The sequence below is a fragment of the Phacochoerus africanus genome, chromosome 12, assembly GCF_016906955.1.
Source record: "Phacochoerus africanus isolate WHEZ1 chromosome 12, ROS_Pafr_v1, whole genome shotgun sequence".
NCBI classification, from domain to species: Eukaryota; Metazoa; Chordata; class Mammalia; order Artiodactyla; family Suidae; genus Phacochoerus; species Phacochoerus africanus.
The window spans coordinates 50665741-50681116 of NC_062555.1; positions in this window are offsets into that span (position 1 = coordinate 50665741).

A 15376-nucleotide genomic window follows, 5' to 3' on the forward strand; every position below is an offset into this window, starting at 1 on the left:
TGTTGCTGTGGTTAAGGTGCAGATCTGCAGCTACAGCTCTGATTCGACCCCTAGCCAGGGAACTTCCATATGCCACAGCTGTGGCTATAAAAAGAATATATATATATGGAAGTTTTATATACAGTAAATATGTGAATAGGACATAGGATAAAATATTAATTGAGTACCTGCTTATGCCAGATACTGCAGAATGTTAGGGGGTGAGGATACAAAAATTAGCACACACACCCCCTCCCCCCCGCCCAAGTTCAAGACAAATTGAGAAGTAATATAAAGCAAAGAGAGACCAAAGCACTAGCTCTATTCCCATTAAAGGCTAGCTTGGGGGATACAGTTTTTAATCTGCTAGTGAATGGACTTCCTTTGCTGAACCTCAGAATCGGGCAGTGATGGCTGGAGCCAGGCCTATAGAATGATGTTTCAGAGTCCATTTATTTGAACACCTACTGTGTGTCAGGTACTGGGCTCTAAATATTGGAGATATAGCAGAGAACAAAATTAAGTTTCTGCCCTTGCAAACTTGACTTTTTAGTAGGGGAAAACAGATCTGAAAAAAAAATAGGTGGTCATATATACACCTGTATTGTTAGTGCTGCTATTACAAAGGAGTATGGACAGGAGGGCTTCGACATAAATGAATTTTCTCTCAGTTCTGGAGGCTGGAAGTCTGAGATCAAGATGTCTGCAGGGTTGGTTTCTTTTTTTCTTTTTAGTGCCGTACCCAAAGCATATGGAAGTTCCCAGGCTAGGGGTGGAATTGGAGCTGCAGCTGCCAGCCTACACCACAGCCACAGCAACAAGGCATCTGAGCCGTGTCTGTGACCTACACCACAGCTCACATCAACACCAGATCCTTAACTCGCTGAGGGAGGCCAGGGATCAAACCCTCGTCCTAGTGGATACTCGTCTGGTTCGTTACCGCTGAGCCGCAACGGGAACTCCCAGGATTGGTTTCTTCCGGGGGGCCATGAGGGGAGCATTTGTTCCAGGCTTCCCTGTGCCTTGCCCATGGCCATCTTCTCCCTGGGTCTTCACGTGGCCGTTCCTCTGTGTGTGTCTGTCCCAATTTCCTTTTGTAAGGACCCCAGTCACATTGGCTTCGGGCCCACCCTGATGACCTCATTTTAACTTTATCACACCCCTAAAGATCCCCTCTCCAAAGATAGCCACATTCTGAGATACTAGAGGTTAAGACTTCAAATACAGAGTTCCTTCTGTGGCGCAGGGGCTTAAGAATCCGGTGCTGTCTAGCAGCCTGGGTCACTGCTGAAGCACAGGATCAATCCCCAGTCCAGCACAGTGGGTTAAGGATCCGGCATTGCTGTGGCTGTGGTGTAGGTTGCAGCACAACTCAGATTTGATCCCTGGCCTAGGAACTTCCCTATGCCGCTAGTGCAGCCAAAAAAAAAAAAAAAAAAAAAAAAAAAGACCTCAACATATGAATTTTTGAAGGGGACGCAATTCAACCAATTAATAGCCCTGTAAAGAAAAACGTGTTACATGTCGAATGGATGGGTGATGGAGTCCTGCTCTACAGCACAGGTAACTGTTCCAGGTTCTTGGGTAAGAGCCTGATGGAAAATGAAAAAAAAAAAAAAAAGGGCATGTATGGGTGGCTAGGTCACTTGGCTGTACAGCAGAAATTGAAGGAACATTGTAAATCAACAAAACTTTAATAAAAATTAAAAAAAAGAAAAATGAAGCAGGGTTATAGGATGTCAGTGGATGGAACACTCTTGTAGACAGAATGGTCAGGGAAGACATTTCTGAGGGAGTAATATTTGAATGTAATTTTTTTTTTTTTTTAAGGTCTGCATCTGTGGCATATAGACGTTCTCAGGCTAGGAGTCGAATCTGAGCTGTATCTGCCGGCCTACACCACAGCCACAACACCAGATCTGAGCTGTGTCTGCGACCTACACCACAGCTCACAGCAACACCAGATCCTTAACCCACTGAGTGAGGCCAGGGATGGACCCACAACCTCATGGATGCTAGTCAGGTTCATTACTGCTGAGCCACAATGGGAATTCCCAGTGTAAATTTTCTTTTAATGGGTAAGAAGTCTCTTGAGAGCCGAGGTCTTTGAAGAGATTTCAGATGGAGTAAGCAAGGCCCTGGGCTTGGAAATGCGTATGAGATACGTGAGCAGAAGGTTGAAGAAACTGATCTGCTGGGATTCAAAAGAGGTGCTTTTTGGGTTGTTGTTGGTTTGTTTGTTTTTTGTTTTTTGGTGGCAATATAAATTAAAAGTCATAAGCATGCACTTAGCATGAAGTTAGGAAGTTAGGATTTCTCTTGAGACAGCTGGGCTGAGAGTCCTTTGAACGTTCCAAGAAATGGGAAGAACAATGCACACTGTCTCTGGGGAAGAAAAATCTAAACTTGGTATGTACAGCGAACAAGAATCAGGCCAGCGGGAGGCCAGATCGCACAGGGAGCTATTGTGAGGGTCCCGGTATATGGTCATAGAGACCTGCTTTTGATTGCAATTGGAGGCAGAAACACTGAAAATGAGAGGTAATTTCAAAGGAAGGATCGACTGAGACAAAATTGACATTCAGATCTCCTAGTTACATGCAATAAGTCGTACTCATTAAACTCCCTGGAAATGGTAGTCTAGGGTAGAGCTATGCCTGTGTCTGTAGTTCATCTGCTGCTGCAATTAAAATGCAGAAAATGCTTCTCCACACTTGGATGGGAAATGCCGACTAGGTCTCTGATCTCAGGGGATGAAAATTTCCTGGCCATGCTAATGATGGGACTTTCAATGTTCCTTTGTCTCTGGGCACACCTAGATGCTAAGTTCCTGACGGATTTGTGTTCCCCCCACATCCTTTAGTCAGAGTCTCAAACCTTCGTACCTCAGCATGTGACTGTGTTTGGAGATAAGGCCTTTGAAGAGGTGATGAAGGAGTTCCTTGGGGACCTTCAGGACCTGACATGGTCACTGCTGTGGCTGCTCAGGTTTGATCCCTGACCTCATTAGGATAAGGCCATATGTGTGGTAGGCCCTATTCCAGTCTGACTGGTGTCCTTATAAGAAGAGGAGGTTAGGGCTCAGACACATGCAGTGGGAAGACCACATGAGCACACAAGGGGACGATGATGGCATCTCCAAGCCAAGGAGATTGGCTTCAGGAGAAAACCAACCCTGTGGCCACCTCGATCTTGGACTCCCATTCTCTAGGACTGGGAGACAATAACCCCCCCCTTCTCCCTGCCTCCCAATCTGTGATACTCTGTGATGGTACCTAGCAAGCCGATACACCCTTCTCTTCTGGCAGCCACCTCTGAGTACACCAGAGAGTTCCAGGAGCCTTCTTGGATCCTCTTTTTCTCAGGTTTTGCTCATGGCCAATGTGTAGCCTCATTGCTTTAGTTAAATCCATTTCTCTTGTTCTGTCCTTACACAGAAAAAAGGGATTCCTATCATTCTCATCATATTGGTCCATCCAAGCCCTAGGTGCCAGTCACCTGTGGTTATTTAAACTTACTTAAGGGGAATTAAAAAGTTAGTTTCCCTGTGGCACGAGCCGCCCTCGAGATGCTCAGTCGTTGCCTAGGCGTAGGTCCTGCCTCCTCGGGCAGCACTTGGATAAAACCTTCCTATCGTCATGGAAACTTTGCTCAGAGAGCACGGGCACAGACGAAAGCTTAACCCTCCCTGAAAGCCTGAACCAGGTTGTATTGGTTAGCATTCTTTCCAGTGTGAGGGACATAATTCCATTCTAGGTAGAATAGGTTTTAAAAAAGAGAGGGGGTGGATAGGAACGTGGTGGTGGACCTTATTGGAAGGTATGAACTGTCCCACAGGATCAGGACAGTTGAAAGAACCAAGGGCGGCTCTAGCAAGGTCTGCAGTAGGTCTTCGTGGGCCTCTCTTCCATGCAGCTGTCACTTCCCATGTCTTTTTCTTTTTCTTTGTATGGCCGCACCCGAGGCATATGAAGGTTCCCTGGCTAGGCGTCAAATCAGAGCTACAGCTGCAGGCCTACACCACAGCCACAGCAACGCGGGATCCGAGCCACATTGGTGACCACAGCTTGTTGGCGACGTTGGATCCTTAACCTACTGAGCGAGGCCAGGGTTCAAACCCTCATTCTCACAGAGACTACGTCCAGTTCTTGACCCACTGAACCACAACAGGAACTTGCAGTTCCCGTGTCTCTCTATTCCCCATCTCAAAAATCAGGAAAGAGAAGAATCAGAATGGCCCGTTTTGAGACCAGGCTCTTCTCAGCCAAACGTGGATGGCAAAGAGGTGGCAGAGGGGCTCCTGAAGAACAAAACGGTCAGGTGATATTCACTCAGGTTTCTTCCCCTTGATTCTGGGAGGTAAGGAGTCAGCATGAATGGGGCCAGAACCTCAGTCAGTGCTCTAGATAAAGTACCTCTTTCATGGTTGATCCAGCACCTTCCATTGTGAGGTAAGCATTGTATAGGCTGTGATCTTGACTCTTCTTTGGGCATAAGCAGCAGAGAAGATGGTTCTCTTTACCTATTTTGACAATTATTGAAGATTCACTTGGTGCCCAGGTGCTGGTATAGATTCTATGGGAGTGGTAAAAGGGAATAGAATATGTTTTGTTCAAAATAAATCCAGGAGGAGTTCCTGTTGTGGCCCTGGTGGTAATGAACCCACCTAGTGTCCATGAGGATGTGGGTTTGATCCCTGCGCTCGCTCAGTGGGTTAAGGATCTGTGGTGTAGGCCAGCATCTATAGCTCCAATTTGACCCCTAGCCTGGGAACTTCCTATATGCTGGGGTGTAGCCATTAAAAAAAAAAAAAATCCAGTCCCTTAAAGAAAACTTGTTTTATACAAAACTGAATAATTTGAGAACTGAAAATAGGCTGATTTCACCGAGTCTTTGCCCTTTCCTTTCACAACCTGAAGTCAATGCTTTTATTCTTCCGTGGCTTCATCAGTAGGAAAAATGATAGAAAACAAAGAGCCTTCAAATTGAAGGCCCTCCCTTCCAAAGCAACCGTCTCATTTACTTTAACCAGCTCTTATTGCCAAGTTCAGCTGTGATGACATTGTGCCAAAGCCCAACATGTTATGCTAGTGAGGAAAATCCTGTAATTTTCCATTTTCATGAAGAGTTCACTCAAAAAGAGTTTTCCAGCTTGAATCTTGTATGTTTTATTTAAGTCATCTCATATATATATATATATCCCCAATCATCCTGTAACACAGAGCTCTATCATTGCAGCTAAATTCCACACAAAGACTTCAAACCCCTCTAAAATATGCTCTCTACCATAAAGAGGCCACTTCATTTCAGAGAGCTCCATTTAGACTGAACTCTCCCTTACTTTAAATTAAAAAATGTTACACGCATGAGTCCTTAAAATAATTGTGGTTGTAGTTAAAAAATTAAATCACTAATGAGTCGAAAATTAATAATCAGGAAACAAAGGGAGGAGTGTATTGAGTGGATGACAGCAAAAATGAATCTCCTGGCTAACGAAGCAGGGGAGATTTTAATTTGGAGTTGCCCACACCCAGCTATCAAGTTCCTGATGAATATGAGGGACCACAGTTTATCACGTCATGGCCAGAGCGCTAAGCCTATCAACAGATTTTTAAGTTGGTCCAAGGAAAGGGCAGACACTTGTATGGTGAATCTCCACGTTTCCCCTGATTCTTCCCTAGTCCTTATTTCTAGTAGCACTGATAAATACTGCAATTGTCATTTCCAAGGGCTTCCAGTTCTTTAGAAATGCTCACATCTCTTCAAAGCTTTCCATGACCAAAAATGAGTGCAAAATTTTAATGCGCTGCCATATTTGAAACGTTGAGTTCTTCTAAGAAAAGCTTGGTAGGTAAAGCCCTCCCTCTAAGAAAGAAAACCAAGTCCTTTTTCTCTCTCATTCAGATTCTTCTTTACTCGTTTAAACCACCTGTACTTAATTCCTGCATTTTTATCTCCCTGGCTCCATTCCCTTTTGTGTCATGGAAGAGTATTTTCCCCCTTTGTATTATGTACTGTTTATGGCTTTGTAAGAGCAGTTTGCCTTTTATCTTTGGCTACTGGGAGAGTGCTACCTTCTGAGTGGTTTCGGAGCCCGGGTAGTAAAGCACTCAGCTCTGGGATGGCATTACCATCCACTGAACCCATTTCAAGTTCATTTGCATTGCCCAATACATATTCCTGTATGTGTGTGTGGAGCTAAGAGGAGCTGAAAATCATTAAAATTCACACTACGCTGCATGCTCAAAATCCTCAGAAAATTCATTGGCTGTCTCAGGAGTCCTGGAGTGCTTTTACCTTGCATACGCTTGTCCATATTTTAGAGATTATGAGTAAATATCCAATGCTTACTATGGGCTAAACTAAGGAGTTACGGGGGTTGAAATCAATATGCTTACTTCTAAGCAACCAGTTGAATGTGAAGAGAGAAAAGTGATTTTTTTTTTTCATTTGCAGTTAAATAGATCAGTGCTTGCAATTCACAGGGGCGCATACCATTGTTAATTTTTGATATGGGTAGTTCCTAGGGTTTATGAATCTCATTACCAAGTAGTATATGCCGTCGCTTTCTGTTTACAAAAATAGAGATTTAGGTGGGATTCAGTTAACATCCTATCTGCTCAAAGTTGTGTTTTTATAATACAAGTAACACTTTTATATCTGTCATAATGCACAGGTCAAAATATTGTCATGACTTGGGAGCAAATCTGCCAAATGGTTTAACTTTTTTTTTTTCCTCTCTCTAGCTAATCACATTTGACTGATCTTTTCAAATTACACACTAAAAGGAAACAGAAATGTGGAATTTATTTGCATTTGTTTTTGCTGAGTTTTGTCACTCCAGGGATAGCATTTGCTGCACTTTTGATTTTTATTTGAAAATAAATCATCACCTCTTCTGGTTTCAACTCCTCTCTGTTCTTTCTCCCATTCATTCTGTTCTTGCTACTTATGTATTTTCTTGGAGGAGTAGTTGCCTCTTATTCAACATGTCAGCTTTCTCTGAATGAATTTCAAGATGTTCTAGGGTTAGTAAGCTGAATTAGACTTGGGCTGCTTTGGTTCTTCTTTGGGGATTATTTCTTTATATTCTATAAACTGCCTTGGGCTGTCATCTATAATTTTTTTTCAGACCCCTTGCTTCAAAAAAAAAAAAAAAAACCAAACCTTTATGGCCACACTTGGGGCATATGGAAGTTCCTGGGCCAGGATTGAATCCTGAGCCGCAGCCACAATCTATGCCACAGCATTGGCAATACCAGGTCCTTTAACCATTAGGCCACCAGGGAACTCTTTATTTTTGTTTTAAAGGCACTCTTTTATATATCTTTTTTTTTTTTTTTCCTTTTCAGAAACTTCAAAAACCTCTTTGGAAATAGGGGAAGTTTAAATGAATTAATATGACCATCCTTATTTTAAAAGAAGTATATTGTCTCCATTTCTTGACAGCAAACAAGGAATAGACAGAAAACTTCAGCACATCTTAAAGTAATAAGGAGGTGAACCCCATAGGAGATCCACTGAAGCGTTTGGCGTGAGTGGTTCATATGGCCATCTTCTGAGACAGAAATGCCTGGGGAATGCATATTCCCCTTCAGTAATCACAGGAGAATTTTCACTCCCGCTATTTACATGGTGTGAGGTGTTTTGAAAATATGATGGTTAAATAAATCTAATAGTGTTTTTATTTTACTTCTTCTTTTTTTAAAAATTTTTTTTGGTCTCGCCCACAACCTGTGGAAGTTCCGTGGGCCAGGGATCCAACTCATGCCACATCAGTGACTAGAGTCACAGCAGTAATACTGCTGGATCCTTAACCCATTGCGCCACCAGGGAACTTCTCTAATAGTGTTTTTAAACTATTGGGGTTGGTCCTAAATATTAGTGAATCTGATACCAGCATCACTTCCCGCAGAGTAAACACGCATTACGTCTGACATCCAAGGCCCTGATATGTTTCAAAACCCCAACTTGTGTACAAGTAACTTCTCAGTTCTTATCGTTACTTCTTCTTCTTTTTTTTCATCTTTTTGTCTTTTTTTTTAGGGCCACACCCATGGCATATGGAGGTTCCCAGGCTAGGGGTCTAATCGGAGCTGTAGCCATCGGCCTACGCCAGAGCCACAGTAACAGGGGATCCGAGCCGTGTCTGCAACCTACACCACAGCTCACGGCAATGTCGGATCCTTAACCCACTGAGCAAGGCCAGGGATCAAACCCGCCACCTCATGGTTCCTAGTCAGATTTGTTAACCACTGCGCCACGACGGGAACTCTTGTTGTTACTTCTTGATGATAATTAATACTAATCTGGTTCTTTTTCTTTTTCTTATTAGGGCCACACCTGCAGCATATGGAAGTTCTCTGGTTAGGGGTTGAATCTGAGCTGCACCTGTAGGCTTATACCACAGTCGCATAGGATCCCAGCCACATCTGTGACCTACACCACAACTTGCTGCAACATCAAATCCTTAAGCCACTGAGTGAAGCCAGGGATCAAACCAGCATCCTTACGGACACTAAGTCGGATTCTTAACCCCCTGAGCCACAAGTGGAACTCCTGATACTAATCTGGTTCTTAGTGGAACATTTTGGGCAGTTTAAAGTGTTTTCACTGGAAATGAAACTTTTCATTTTCCTTGGAAGTGTCTAATTTTCACCCTAAGCTTGTTCAATTCAACGAGATTTTTGATAACTTGAAAAGTTCTTTTGAAAAGCATGCTGCTTATTCCCAATTCAGCAATTCAGATCAACAAACGGTATTTCGGGGTTCCCATCGTGGCTCAGTGGAAATGAATCTGACTAGCATCCATGAGGACGCAGGTTCAATCCCTGGCCTCACCTAGTGAGTTAAGGATCTGGTGTTGCTGTGAGCTGTGGTGTAGGTTGCAGACACTGCTTGGATCTAGCATGGCTGTGGCTGTGGCGTAGGCTGGCAGCTACAGCTCCGATTGTACCCTTAGCCTGAGAACCTCTGTATACCATGGGTGCAGCCCTAAAAAGACAAAATAAAACAAACAAACGGGTGTTGAGGCCCTGGTATAAACACATCTTTAGTGTGCGTGGGTGGGAGTAGGGGTGGAATGGGAGGGCAAAGGTGAAAGATAGGTGTTTCTCTAGGTCACAGAAGAAAGGTCAAGGGCCCATCGCAAAGTAGAATGAGGTTAGTGCTGTAGGAGGAATGAAAGTCATCAAGCTTGGGAGGAACGGGGAAGAACGATGCAGTGGAGGGGGTGGGAGGGTGCGGAGGACATACTGGCAGAGGGATGACAGAGGTGGCTTTGGCGTGGGGGCTTCAGCAGGTGCAGAGGAAGGTGACTGCAAACACCGTGTGTGAGACAGTTTGGAGACAGGAGAGACCGGAGGGGGTGGAAAGGGACAGCTGAGTCTGGTTCTCTTTTTGCACGTTTTAAATTAAATTAAATGGAATTAAACTGAACACATCAATGACAAGATAATAGAATCGACTTATCCAGAGAATTCCTTCTAAGGAGGGCCGTCAAATACTAGATAAAACATTCGATTTGGGCCTTCTGAGCTTGTTCTGAAATTCTGAGCAAAAAGTTAATTGCATAGTTTAGACCTCATGTATGATTTTTCTCTGAAAACCACACGTCTCCTCAAATTCCTTCTAATTAGCTCTTAATTTTTTTCCTCTTTTCTGTCCAAGGCCTTTGTAAAAAAGCAGCATGTGGATGCTACCCTCACCCCCTAGGGAAATGGCAAAGAGGGGCAACTAGCGGTCCATGTAATGCGAGAACAAATGTTCATGCATGCTGGGGTGCCGAAATCATATTCTGGGGCTTTCGACAGAGAGAAACTACCATGGCTGGTCCATATCTGGCTCTTGTTATCTTATCTGGTCATGAAGACCTTTGTGGGGAGTTCCCTGGTGGTCTAGTGGCTAGGATTTGGTGCCTTCACTGCTGCAGCCTGGGATCAGCCCCTGGTCTGGGGACTAAGATCCCACATCAAGCTGCTGCATGCTGCAGCCAAAAAACAAACAATAATAATGACAACAGCAAACCTTCTGCCCACTCACAAAAATAAATCCTTGAGTAAATATGAAAGAAATCACACACACATATATATATATATATATACACACACACGTATATATAATAATATACCGTATATTTATATGTATTAGGATAATATATGTATAAGCCAATTTTATATGAATTGGAATTCTATAGATATACAAATATCATTACAGGATGCCAGCTCTTGGATAATAGACATGGTAAGTTAATCCCTCTAATTTAGCCAATACTTTAAAGTCTTCTTTCACCAAGGTTTACCAAAAATTCACAAAAGCAGATGTTCCTGTCATGCCTCAGTGGTTAATGAGCTCAACCAGCATCCATGAGGATGCAGGTTCAATTCCTGGCCTTGCTCAGTGGGTTAAGGCTCCAGCATTGCTGTGAACTGTGGTGTAGGTCACAGACACAGCTTGGATCCCACCTTGCTGTGGCTGTGGTGTAGGCTGGTGGCTATAGCTCCAATTGGACCCCTAGCCTGGGAACCTCCGTATGCCATGGGTGCGGCCCTAAAAAGACAAAAAAAAAAAAAAATTCACAAAAGCAGCAACTGGTAATAACATGAACACTTTTTTTCTCTGTTCCTGGCTCCGGGAAGTTGCCGGCTTGTTGGAATCATCCCAGCAAGGCAGCCGCAAGCCATAAAAGGCACAAACACCCAGAATGACTAACAGCGTCACACTCAGAATCCTCCTGCCTGCTGGTGTGTGTGAGAAGGGCCTGAGTGAAACCAGAGAACCTTTGTGAATACTGACAAGCCGAAGGGTGATCACTCGTATCTTGAGCTATGGGAGAAAAAGAAAACCACAAAACCCTGGTCTAAGTAGGATCAACTCAGGTTCCCGTCATGGTGAAATGGTTAACGAATCTGACTAGGAACCATGAGGTTGCGGGTTTGCCGTGGGAGCGGCACTAGAAAAGGCAAAAAGACAAGAAAAAAAGGTGGGATCAACTCTTGCTAACTTTTTCCTCTTGCCAGAGCCAAAGATAAAGTAATTAACTGAATTAGGAGTCACTGCAAGTCCTTTCAATGGGAAACTGTGATGTATATAGCTCCTTGTATTGAAATTACAACGACCGAGGATAGGTGAATTTTGTTATTGTTTTTTCTTCCTTCCAGCTTAATACAAATCTAAACTACTGTCACTATTTTTAGGATTATGGTTTCAAATAATATCTATTTCTACATCATTGAAGACTATCCCTAAGAGAGTGCCTGCGTTAGGAAAAAACGGATATGTCTATTCACCTATAAAAACTCAAAGGACACAGTATTTATTCAAAGGACATACTGCTCGTATTTGAAGGTTAGTTGCTCTGGGAGGGGCGGGAGTGCAGAGTGGGGCCGGGGCACCCTCACCTGATGTTCATGCCTCCCCCAGCCTGGTTACTCTTAGAGCTGGTTTCTAGAATATCGGCTGCTCTTGGCAGGGTCTGGTTGCCTTGGGAACTCTCTGTAACCTCCCCTCTCGGAATGCATGATGATTTTTAAAAACAAAACAGTAAGGCTACCCCACTTCTTATGGCTGCCTGTCCAGTTGATCTGTGTGCTGCACAACTTCTCAACCTCTTCGGCTGGTCAGGTTCCTCTAAGTCTCATGGCCGCTGCTTTCAGTTTCTTGAATTCTTCCATTGACTTCGTATGACCGAGTTATCATGAGCAAAGCTTAGGAGGACTTGCCAGTCTCTTAGATCTCACTCTTCGTAACTTTCCCCTTCAGCTCCCTATCAAGTGAGATCATAGGGGACCGAACATTTGCTCCGTGGCAGGCACGCAGAGAATGTCGTATCCACACCAGAGATTTCACCCTTCCATTGAATGATACAGCAAGACTTCCAGACCAACTTGAAGCCATTTATCGTAATGGAATCTTACATAATGTGCTGGGTACCGTCTCCATCTGGCTATTCGATAATTTCCTGACAGTAGATCTGCCACGCTAGCTGTTCAGCTCACTATCTTCTATGGAGCGTTGTGTGTTGAGCATTCTCTCCTGACTGTGGTTATGCCTCAGGTCTCCGGCAGAGTGGCTGCTCTTCTGGCTGCCTGTGCAAAGCTGCCCTTGCTGGTATGTTTGCTCTGTTAATCCCCATCCAGAGGATCAGGTCCTGAAGAACGACCTCAGCGGTTTTTAAGTACGCTTGCCACTTGGGATTTGGAGAACTTTCCAGAGGACAAAAAAACATGTGCTAATGCGTTGGACTAGGTTTTAAATCTGAAACGTTGGTCTGGCAAACTGCAGTGCATTCAGAGGCATGATCACACTTGGTTTTCTTGCTCTGGAGAAAAGTAAAGTGCCCCTTGTTTTGAGTTCTGTCGTGGGTTGTTTTGGAATAGAGAAGGCTCCACTCCTGCAGAACTTATGTGTGCTTTCGAGTTTTGTCTAAGTCTGTCATACTTATTGCTCATTTGATGCCATTTGTCTGAAGTCTGACTCTTGAGCTGTAACTTCCTTTCCTGAGCCTTGTGCCCTACCACCCAACTCATAGACACGCACACACACACTACCCAGTAGACCTACAATATACTACGATGAAAGCTGACGTTTACCCCGCTCTCCTTATGCATCAAGTAGCATTGTATATATGCAAAAACTCACTTAATCTTCCCAACACTCCTACGATTTAGGTATTTCACAGAAAAGGAAATTAAGCCTCAGGAAGAATTACCAGGAACTTCCCTAGCTACTGAAGGAGGAAGCTAAGATTTGAGTTAAGACCCTAAGCTTCCCAAGATTCCTCATGATTCCCAAGCTTCCCTTCAGAACTCCAAGCAGACCCTCTCTGGCTGGAAAGCTATACTTCTCTGATACAGTTTGGAGACCCAGAAATTAAAGATCAATAGTGGATCCAGTCCCAATTTTTTTTTCTTTACATTTTTTATGTCTCTTTCTTTAGATAGCCCTTGGGTTTGTGAATTCATTATGTTTTTTTTTCCCCCTATTATAAGAAATGCTATTTCTGTTTAAATGTTGCTGGATTTAGAAATCATCCTCATGACTAAATATCGCAGAAGAGCCCACTGTAAGGCTCTGCTGCCAGTGGGTGCGCAGTGAAGATTAATGGATGGCCGTGCACGCCTGTGTAGGAGTTGTGTGTTGAGGATGCGCTCAGTTCCGAGAGAGAAGCAGAAGTGGGAGGGGGGGAGGAGTTCCCGTTGTGGCTCAGTGGAAACAATCTGACTGGTATCCACGCGGATGCAGATTCGATCCCCAGCTCTGCTCAGTGGGTTAAGGATCTGGCGTTGCTGGGAGCTATGGTGTAGGTCGCAGGTGAGGCTCGGATCCTGTGTTGCTATGGTTGTGGTGTAGGCCAGCTGTTACAGCTCTGATTTGACCCTTAGCCTGGGAACCTCCATATGCGTCCCCCCCACAAGAAAAGAAAAGAAACGAGACGGGGAAAGGTGAAAATCACAGAGTCATCACCCAAGTCGTCCAACCCAGATCATGGCTTTCTGCATTTGCCCATATCACCGAAGGGCCCCAAAGGCCCAGGTGCCGGAAGAAGGAGAATATGAAACCTAGTGATGTCTTGAGCAATGATGGGGATTTGCTGTGAAAATTGGATTCTGGGGCCTGCTTCTCAAACTAATACTGAATCTGAGAGAAAGCTTGGTTCTCTGATGCGGACTGCAAAGAACCAAATATTTTTTTTTAATTGACACATTTTCTATTATTATATACATGTAAAGATGATGAGTAATGTGCCATATCAGATGGTTTATTCAAACTGTCAGAATAAGGGCTGAAGCGTGAGTAACTTTCCAGAGAACCTTCTGAGAAATTCAAGCAGTAGGAAAGTGGCAGTAACCAGTCATGAATTCATCTACTACTCAGTCATCCCTGAAAATCTTGGGAAAAACAAAATTTTTTTTTTTTTCCAAAGTGCATGGTGGAACATTTCTAGAGAAAGGGAAGGAGACAGATCATGTAAACTTGCTGGTCTAAAAAGCCAAAAGTCCACGCCCTGCCTGGGTTTGTGTACTCAATGGAATGACTGGGGTCAGTCATGTGATCTAGAAGATGATATCTCCTTATGAAGGATGGCTATTGGGTACCACTCCACATCTCAGCAGAACTTGTGAAACCAAGCTCTTGCTTTGGCAGAAGGGAAAGTAGAAGGAGGAAAGCCTAGGGTGGGGCCAGAACATATTGGTACTACAGCATAGAGGTAGGTCTACCTGTAAGCACATCGGGTGACCCTGATTCTACTTGTGACTGGGTCTCTGCCTCACCATCTGCCAGATGAGCAGGTAGAAGCTAGCTTTCTAGGGCCCATTCCAACTGTTCTATTTCCTCCTTGATGGATTCCTCCGTGAGTTGGGCCTTCCTCAATGGGAGAACTCTATGTATCCTAAGGTTTTTGATGAGAATTTATAAATGCAATTCTACCTTTAAAAAACATTCCTAGGATCCTCCATTCAACCTCCTTAGCAATAAAGTCTTATGATGTTTGATGATTTTATCAGGGGAGAACTTTATTTTATTAATACCTGACTCCCCGCTGCTGACATCACGCATTACTGTTTTGTCCTTCCAAAGAAAGGTGACTTTGAGAAGCAACCCCGAAGAGATGTTAGGAAAATAGGTATTGCAGCCAGGAGAGAACTTGATATGGGTTTTCTACTTTAACATATGAAAAGAAGTCCACTTATGTGAACAAAAGTAGTGTGAAATATATGTGTCATTGTGCCCAAGAAAAAGGCACATATTTATAAAATCACTCCCCTCCAAAAAGAGTTAAAGGTTTGAGAAGTGAGAAGGACTGTTTGCTAGTAGCAAGAGCAGAAGCTCTGGGGAGTTCCCGCTCAGGGGGTTACAAACCCTGCTAGTATCCATGTGGGCGAGGGTTTGATCCCTGGCCTCACTCACTCAGGGGGTTAAGGATCCAGCGTTGCCACAAGCTGCGGCATAGGTCACAGACAAGGCTTGGATCTGGTGTTGCTGTGGTTGTGGTGTAGGCCGGCAGCTGCAGCTCTGATTCGACCCCTAGGCTACTTCCACATGCTGCAGGTGCGAGCCTATAAAGCAGAAGCAAAAAAAAAAAAAGCAGAGCAGAGACAATCAGAGGAGGATGGAGAGTAAGGTGGTAACCTGGGCTGGGCTGAGAGCATCCCCACCCCGGCCCCCACCTACCGGGTCTCAGTGTTGGTTCTACCAGGAAAGACCTGATGAGCTGCTGACATTTCTCTTAAAAGAATCAATGAATCTTTGTTTCCTTCTGCTTCCTCCTTTGACCTTATTTTGTTCTGAAACAGAGAAGGAGGAGAGAAAGGACTGAACTGGTGGTGTGGAATGGGGACAGGTAGAAGGCACAGAGAGATGTCTCTTAGTGCCAGGAGCCCACAGATCAGATCAC